Source organism: Amblyomma americanum, chromosome 11 (assembly GCF_052857255.1).
Source record: "Amblyomma americanum isolate KBUSLIRL-KWMA chromosome 11, ASM5285725v1, whole genome shotgun sequence".
NCBI classification, from domain to species: Eukaryota; Metazoa; Arthropoda; class Arachnida; order Ixodida; family Ixodidae; genus Amblyomma; species Amblyomma americanum.
This window is the reverse complement of record NC_135507.1, coordinates 70408090-70417221: the sequence shown is the minus strand read 5'-3', so window position 1 is coordinate 70417221 and position 9132 is coordinate 70408090. Positions and strand designations below refer to the sequence as shown.

General features: G+C 46.9%; 1 non-coding gene across 1 annotated transcript; it reads left to right on the top strand.

The window, feature by feature from the left end:
* The first annotated feature begins 5235 nt into the window (after positions 1-5235).
* On the top strand, positions 5236-5308 carry TRNAQ-CUG (transfer RNA glutamine (anticodon CUG)). The gene has a single exon. It is a non-coding gene; the product is annotated as a tRNA-Gln (tRNA).
* The last annotated feature ends 3824 nt before the right edge of the window (positions 5309-9132 follow it).

Sequence of the window (9132 nt, the reverse complement as noted above, 5' to 3'; positions counted from 1 at the left end):
GCTGCCGATGTTTTTGGAGAGAAACTTCAACACGCGCACCGAGCGTCCCCAACGCGACCGAATATATGTCAACAAACCGAATATGTTAGCCTCGCCAGCCGCTCTCGCGCTGTTTCTTCAGGAGGCCACGTTGGTTTCATTGTATAAAAGACGGTTTTTGGAGGAATTTTGTCGTAGATGACAAGAAGGGCTCTATTCACAATGTTTACTCCATTTTCTAGACGCTGATGGAAGTGTAGATGGAATTGTGTAATCGGGCTTGTGGTGCGGTTTTATCCAAGTGGCCACAGCCAACAACGCACTTCCTCAGCTGAACAGAATTTGGCCACGTTGGTGTAGTACTTGGATTCAACCTCCTATATGAATGCATCAATTAAACCTGAGCCCTCAGTCCCCAGCGGGTGCGGAGCAACTGACCACGGCGGCGGTCAGACCTGCGACGCAATGCACGATGCTAAGAATATATGGCTCCGAACGGGCCGCCATTCCAAAATGAACCTGGAAACGTTTAACACTAGAACCGTATCCAGTGAAGCTAGTTTAGCACTCCTGTTCGAGGAATTAGCGGGTATTAAATGGGATGTCAAAGGGTTTAGTGAGGTTAGGACAGTTAAGGAGTATACAGTGCTGTGAGATGGGCACATACTAAAGTATCGTGGATTAGCGGACAGACGAGAACTAGGTGTGGGGTTCCTCATCAATCAGGATAATGCCCGTTACCAAGAGAAATTATATAATAATAGCGGGTGGATGGCAGCCATTGTTTGTTAAGCTTAATAAGAGGTACAAACTGAAGGTGGTACAGGCCTCCTCGCCAACATCCACCCATGATGATCAGATCGTCGAAAGCTTCTATGAAGACGCGGAATAGGCAGTGGGTAAAGTAAGAGGACAGTGAAGGGTACTAATGGGCGACTTGAATGCCAAAGTATGCAAGAAGCAGGCTGGAGACCAGCCAGTGGACGACTGTGTCATAGGCTCCACTAAATAGCAGGGGGGACGTATTAGTAGACTTCGCAAAGAGAAATATTTTCGGATCATAAGTACCTTCATCCGCAAACAGGAGAACTGGAAGTAGACGTCGAAGAGCTCCAATGGCCAACTAGAAATGAATTAGACTGCGTATTTAGCGCTCACCTAGGCATTGTGCAGGATGTGAAGGTCCTCGAAAAAGAGCGAAGTACCGGTCATAGGATGGTAATGTATAGAATTAACCTTGGCTTGAAAAGGGAACGGAAGAAACCATTAAGGAAGAAACCCATCCACAAGTTACTGCTAAGAAGGAAAGTGCAGGAATACAGGTTCTCGCTGCAGAACAAATGTTCGCATTTAATGAGCACGATAATAGTTAAGGTTCTCGACGCGTTTCGCATAACTCGCATACCGAACTCCACAACTGGGTGCCTCACCATCCGCAGATGGTTTAACAGACGAAAACAGGCAACACTTGACTAAAGGAAGGCAAACTGAAGCTTTATACAGGAATTAACGTATTTACAACAGAATAAACGGCGAGCATGATTACATGGAACTGGCTAAGGGAACATTTTCCCTCATCGCCGAAGATGCAAGGGATATAAGTCTAGCTCAGAACAATTTCCCAGGTTTCGGGGCCCGGTTTTATAGACCTAGAAGCCTGGCCCACCTCTTGCATAACCCAATCACAACAAACCAACTCATGGTTGGCTTAAAACTGCATGGCACGCCTTCCAGTTTCGGCAAGGTTCAAAACCCTCTCCCTATAATACACAGCACGGAAATAACATCACAATTGCTTTGAGAAAATTGCAGTCCGGGAATGGGCCCTCAAAATAATTGACCCACTATGTTTACGTGCCACGCCATATACCTCCACAGTGTTGCTCAAACTTTCTCCCTTACAAATTAAAAACCGAAACACATGAAAATACATCAAAACCACTCTCACGTGTAGCCGATTCCCTGAGAACTCGTGACCCTGGCGGCTCCCAGGATTACGCCAATTATCGATCTCAACCGAGCCGCTACCGCCGCGAGCAACAAACTACCCGTCTTTGTGACGACTGTTGACAGGCGTCCCCCAAAATCTGGAAAGCGGCGCGAGCCTGCCGTTGGTGCCTCTGAACGTGCGTCAACAATCGTTTTGTGCATCTACGTTTTGTTAAGCCGGCGCGCTTCTCCACAACCGTTGCTATGCACCGTCCTCGGGCGTCGGCGCCGCCGCGGCGTCTGCTAGCCGCGTCCCCGCTGACCGTACGCTACGCTTAATTATTCGCAGTCAAGCGCCAGCATCCAGCCCCGTTTTGCCTGGCTGTGATGACCCCTCTTACCTATACGGGCGAGGGAGGCGGCCGGCGTATGGCGGCTTCGACAAAGTCACTGCTTGTGTCTCCGCGCGCAGCCGCATTGTCGCCGCAAAACGGTGACTCTGGGAATTCCGGGAGAAACGTTCCCTCTGATTCCCTCTAGCGTTGTCGTCGCCATGGCCGGTCAACGCCCGCCTGCCTCACCCTGCACGCTTCTTGCCGACACATTAAAGGGGATTAACAGGAGAATCGCCGCTTCTCGGCGCAGGGCCGTCAACAAAAAGACGGATGTTTCGAACAAAGCTGCGCGCAGCCGCCGATCCCTTACAATAACCTTGATGTTCAAACAATGAACGATAATCTCAGAGCTATAATAACGCGGTGCGAAGTAGAGGTAAACGGTAGGATGGATAGATAGGACACCGGCAGGCTACGATATGATACAACAGGATACGAAAGTTCTGATTAAGAAACGCCAAAGCATGAAATGCTCTCTAACGTTCCTTAATGTCCTTAATAACCTTAATGTTCAATCAATTAACAATACTCTCTCTGCTATCGTAACACAGTACGCAGTAGAGGTAGACGAATTGACAGCAGGTATTCAGAGACCTGAACTGTGAACAGTTGGGGATAGGAGTTACAAAGGTGTTCTCCATTATAACGGAGAATATCTTAGCAATTTATGATTTGTCGATGATACTGCCGTTCGAAGTCAATGAGGAGATGGTTTCCAATGCATGATCAGTGACTTAGACAGGAAAAGCAGAACGCTTGGGCTAAAAATAATATACAAAAAACTAAGCTATATTGAACAGTCCCTGAAGGAAACAGCTGTGTACGATGGGTGCCCAGATGCTAGAAGAGGCAAGGACACACACCTACTTATAGCAGGTACTAACTGTAGATCTGGATCATGAGAGTGAAATACCGAGAATAAAATTGAGTGTAAATTATCTATGTGTCCTTCAAGAAAAGAATTAGCAACAGGCTTATTTCTTCAAATCACGCCGTCGGCGTGTGAGATTAAAGGTGTAGGGAATCCACCCTCCACAAACGCCACCCTTCACCCAGCGCAATCTTCCAGAAACCGCCACCCGCCAGAAGCCCAAGAGAGGAGCCCACTACGCACCCGCCTGCACACTCCTCCTCACTCTGCCCTCCAGAAGGTCTTCACACAAGTACACCTTCAGAAAACCATAAGACGTGCCCACTCTCAGAATAAAAAAAATGCAGGCATTGTTTTTTTTTACTTTCCTCGCACTAATGTGGTAGTAAACAATGAAATGATGGATTGTGTGTTTTGCGCACACAACGCTGTGTGCTGGGCTGCAAACATTGAAGGCATGGTGACGATGATGTCAGTCCTAACTCCAGTCAAATGGCCAGATGAAGCTTTCCTGAGCACGTCGTGATGTGGCCGCACTTAAAGTTATCTAGATGGCCAAGTTTCATCGACAAACACACAGAGCATAGCCTTTTCATCGCGCGTATTGACCACACAAAACCGTAGGATGAGAAAAGATTGCTCCCCATTGAGTCGTAAGTTCAGCCTGAAATAGTGGAAAGTTTAGCATAGCGGACACGAATTAACGTATACGTGTATCGGATTAACGTATGCCTGCTGCGCACGCACCGTTGCATGGTATAGAGGCAGGCGAGGCGCGCATACACACCAGCGAGTGAGCGACAGGCGTACAATAATACGTCTTCACTACTAGAGGCTTTCAACGTAGCAGAGGTGTATCAGCTTATTCCTATACCGGTTCACGTCTAAGCTATAAGCTAGTACGTCTCCACGATGCTTGAAGCATGTAACACGTCCCACACATGAGAAATCTGTCTAAATTACTGCCGTGGTGCAAAATACTCCTTTAAAGGGGCTCTTAATAAAGTTGCGTTATGTCTGGGATGTTGAAGAATTAACACCCCTTCACAAATATCCTCCAGCAAGGAATTTTTTAATGCGCATTTAAGAGGCTGTTATCGGTAGACAATATTTGAATTTCAGCGTCTTCGCGCCTTAGTTCTCTTCTAGTTTGTCCTGGGTCGGCCCTACCGCCGAAGGGCTCGGGAATTACCCGGGAATTGGAATTACCTGACCTGCCAGAGCGACGCAGCATTGTGACCGCCGGCCATGGTAGCTGCGTAACGTCTGAAATAATCTATTAGCCATCTCTTAACAGACCTAGGCAGGAGCGTGCAACGGAGGAGGGCGTGAGTGTGAAAAAGTTTCCGGAAAGGGCTTGCCAACTTGCGCTCGCGGTTGTGGCTTCTCTGCTGCGCCTAGAAGTGTATGGCTCGGGTGTTCATGACAACACACTGTAGTGAATGGGAGAGCTTATGTACTCTCCCGGCAACGTATTTCACGGTTCCTTTAAAATAAACGCTCCTCAAGGGTTGTCCAAGGTAAGCTGGGAAAATACGACATACGCCAGCGTGGCTGCGCCATGTCGCAACCTCAGAATGTCTTTTTCACTCAACCGTCAATCCAACTTGTCCTTCAGGTAAGCCATGAAGTAGCCGCTGTCAATAATAAAACTGCATGATTCTCTTCTTGCAAACGCACACACCACAATTATGTGATGCTGGTGGGGTTTTTTGGTTGAATTTAACTTCTGGTCAAGCAAGCCCAACATTGCCAAAAAATGTGAGAACACACAAAACGATTAAAAAACATCATTTATAAGAAACGATTTACCCGACCATCGTCGTGTATTACGCCTGTATCTCAGCATTCGTCCAAGGTATTTCCAGCACAGGGGAGCGTCTTCACCAAAAGAGCAAAACTCAGAGAAGTGGCGACGCAGCTACACTGTGCCCCTTGATACTTGTGGGTATCACAGAGAATTTTCACATTTGTGATGGCGGGCTCGTTGATTTGAGGTGCAATTATGTTCTGGCTTTTACCTTATCAGCAGTCTTCCTGCAGGCAACAAAGAAAAAGAAGGCACTTGTGGCCCAATGGATAAGGCGTTGGCCTCTGAAGTCAAAGATTGTGGGTTCGAGTCCCATCAGTTGCAGGATGTTTCTTTTCTCTATTTTTTTTAAATTCACCAGTAGCGACGACTCCACGTTAGTTATTTTCGTGATTGCAGAGATACATGCTGGCCCACGAATCCATTTTGCACGAGTATTAGCAAGCTCTTCGAACACTAAACTTGTGCCTGCTGGTGCATACTTCGCTTCAGGTACGTAGCTCGAAGAGGACGAGGTCAAAAAAAAAAAAAACACGCCGGAAGAAGCAATATGAGACAACACGGGAGCGCGTGGCCACTGCACTTCGTGGACCACTGTGGCCGAGATGCAGGGAGAATCGGCGTCAAAGGTGCATGCCCGGTAAGCATGGCCACTTCCTCTTTCCGCGCATGCTCCTGGTACCGCCCATTCCTCTTGGCTGTCAGCGGCAGCGCTTTGCGAAGCCCGGAGGCCACACGCTCCCGCGATCTCTCTTATGTTGCTTCTACCTGTACAGTTGGAACCAAAAGAAATTTACACCAATGGCATGCGCTGAGGAAGACAGGTCGGAGCACTCTATCCTGGAGTCCTCTTTGTTCTTGTGCTCTATTTCTCTTCTGTGTGCTGGTTCCTGTAGCCATAGAAAATAGCACGCTAACCCAAAAGCAAATGTTGCACAAGTGACCGCCTGTTGGATCAAGGAAGTCGCAGAATGTGGCGCTGCTATGTAAAGAACACAACGAGTGAGAGGGTAGTCGGACCGTTCTCACTTTATTGTGAGGCGGGTGGGGTCCTTACGGACAGTTAGATTTTACAGAAATGCCTGAAGAAAACAGGGTAGACTGAACTACGATTTTGAAAAATTAGAGCGTTAGCTCTGTTGGTGGCGCTTCGAGTTTTCGAGTTATATTGATTCCACGGTTATAATCAAGGATGGCGGCTTCCATAGCAACGACCCCAGTGGTTTCCATGGTAACCGAGATGGTTGCTTAATGGAGCAAACTATTAACAGGCGCTAGCGTGATGCCAGAGCACCAATACGTGGTATATATATCTCTGTCTGGCAGGCGCAAAATTCAGGCCACTTAGTTCCGACATTCGTGTAAAATTTGCGGGCAATTTGCGGTATTTGTGTAAATTTGCGTTTGGTGTAAGCAGGAAGCAGCCGGCGTCTTGCACACGCGCTTCAACACGTCATCACCCATGAGGACAAAATACACAGAACGATACAATGGTGGCGAAAATAGAATCGCTATCAAATCTCTGTATAGTCTACTACGCGAAAGAGAATATGAGTACTCGTTAGAAAACCAAACTTTCAAGAACCTCAAAGATGCACAAACTTCCTGAATAAAGCTAAGTAAAGAGAGGCACTCAGTAAAATTTAAAGAAAGCACTAACCTTGGAAACAGGAAGATGAAATTAAACTACACGATTATTCAAATCGCCAGATGGGAACAATCGCGGGAAAAGAAAAAAACGGGCAACTAACTGTCTCACATACTAGAGCACTAAGCATAATCCTCCTGCGCAAAAAAGGCCTACAAAGATCATCATATCGCATCGGCTCGAACTTGAATGCCCTAACAAAAGTCGCAAATATTCGATTTAGACGATGGATATAATGTGTAGCGCAGTGCAAGACCTGAAGGGTGTTGCCAGAAAGGTGTAGCAGTCCTTAATGCGACCAAAAATCCAAAGTCGATGTCGGACAAAGCTCTGAGCGTAACGCTTAACAGCCGCAACTCGCTCCTTCCCCTAATGTGCACTTCACACCTTCCCCTCTTCCCCCAGATCCGTCCCTGTCTCATGTTTCTGATTCCGAAGTTCTGCGCCAGCGAACACGCGGTCTAATTCCTCCGTGTTCGCACCCTCTCCCCCGTAGTCTTACTCGGCAGGAGGAGGTATTCGTGTGCCGGATTCGTGCAGGGGCGGTTCTGACACCATCTGTCCGTCATCGGTGGCGTGAAAAAGTCCTGCCAGAAACTGACCGGTGCCCTGACTCTGGCGCTTCACCCGACATTTGTGATGAGCGGCACTTGTTGCGGACGTGCCCAGCGACGGCTGCTATTACAAAACGGCTCCTCTGGGAGGTGAGCCTGTGGTGGAAACGCGAACGTGACTATGTGAAGTGGAATATGAACAATCATTTAATCGGCAACCTCGGCGACTACCTGAGCGCAACGGGTCTTGACTCCATCTTTTAACTTTCTGTCTTCCGCATTCCTTCCCCCTTTTTTGAAATTATTCCTCATGGCACAATTTTTGAATAAAAAAACGACTTAATTGCATGCAGTGGAACGCCAAGATATATGGGGGCACACATGACCATTCTTTTCAGGCATAACGGAACGGCGTTCAGCCCCAAGAAACATACCACAAGGCTGAACATTAGAGCGATTTATCTCAGTGCGAGAGAAGATGCCGAATTGGTGTATTGTAGGTACAGTTATGTCAGTGCTGCGCTTTTCCATGCAGAAAAAAGCAAGATTGTCAGCATATGTAATCACTTTGAATCCTTTACCCAAAACATAGAAGCCATAAATATTATAAATATTACTGTTGCACAGAACACTCAAACACAGCGGATCCAAATAAAGGGCAAAAAGCAGCGGAGACATCGGGCAGCCTTGCCGCATAGAAGAGCGGATTGGCGCGGGGTTAGACAAATGACCATTCACAATGATGCGAGTCGAACATTTGCTGTATCAAAGTTGCACCCTTTTAAATACGGTACCCACAACAGTTGCTCGCTCTAGAAGAGAACACAGGAAATACTGGCGAAAGCGGTGAAACGCCATCCAAGATCGATATCAAGCAAAGCAAACTGATCATGAGAGTAGGAGGAAGTTTCTAGAATTGTGCGCCCAATGTGTACATTACCTTCAATTGCGTGGCCTCACAGACCACATGTCCCGTGAGGGCCAATGACAACCAACATTCCCATATTGTAGGCGATTCGATGAAACTTTACCAGAAATTTTATAATCCACATTCGCAAACGTGATGGGCACACACCCTCCACTGAGCGCAGTTTTTCTTCATCAGTACGTTTTGGGTTTAAGACTGTATGACCTCTTGTGATAGAATGCTGGAAGTCCTCTACATCAAAACTCATCGTGAAGACCTGCAGCAAGATAGGATTTAGCATGGATTTAAATGCCTTGTAAAATTTACTAGAAATCCCATGAGGACCAGGCGTTTTGGAGAGAGACAACTGATCGATTCCTAGTTTCACCTCCTGATAAGCAAAAGAGCCGCTAATACTGGAACAATATACTGATAAAGGCATCAGCAGAGATGTGAAACGCGCCATAACATCCGATTTTTTTATATAAGGAGTTTCGCTAAACAAAGCCGTGTAGCAATTCACAAATACGGACACGATCTCGCTAGCATCAGACACTAGGGTTCTATTGGATATTATTACCCCAATCTGCTTTGCAATTGCATTACGACGCTGATCAAGCAAGGCTTGTCGTGACGGGCATTCACAAATCAAAGCACGCTTGGCCCGAGATCAAACTAGGACACCCCTGTAGCGGTTCGCATCATCCTTTTGTAACTCAGTTTTAGCACTAGAAATTTCATCCATACATGAGCCACGTGCTTCACATTCCAATTCATAAAGATTGCACAAGGTTTTGTTAAGGACCTGCTCCTAATGTTTCTTGTAGAATGAATTTACAGAGCCAATATCAATAGCTATCTCACGTACTTCCTGCTTGAACATTTCCCGTGCGGCATACAAGGGTAGGCTGCCAGAAAAACAGTATTGCAGCTGCGATCGCATAAGAATAATAAATCTCTTGGTCATTCACAAGCGATGAGTACAACTTCCAAAGCGCCCACTGCGGCCTAACCTTACCTATAAGCCGTTCAAACCCAA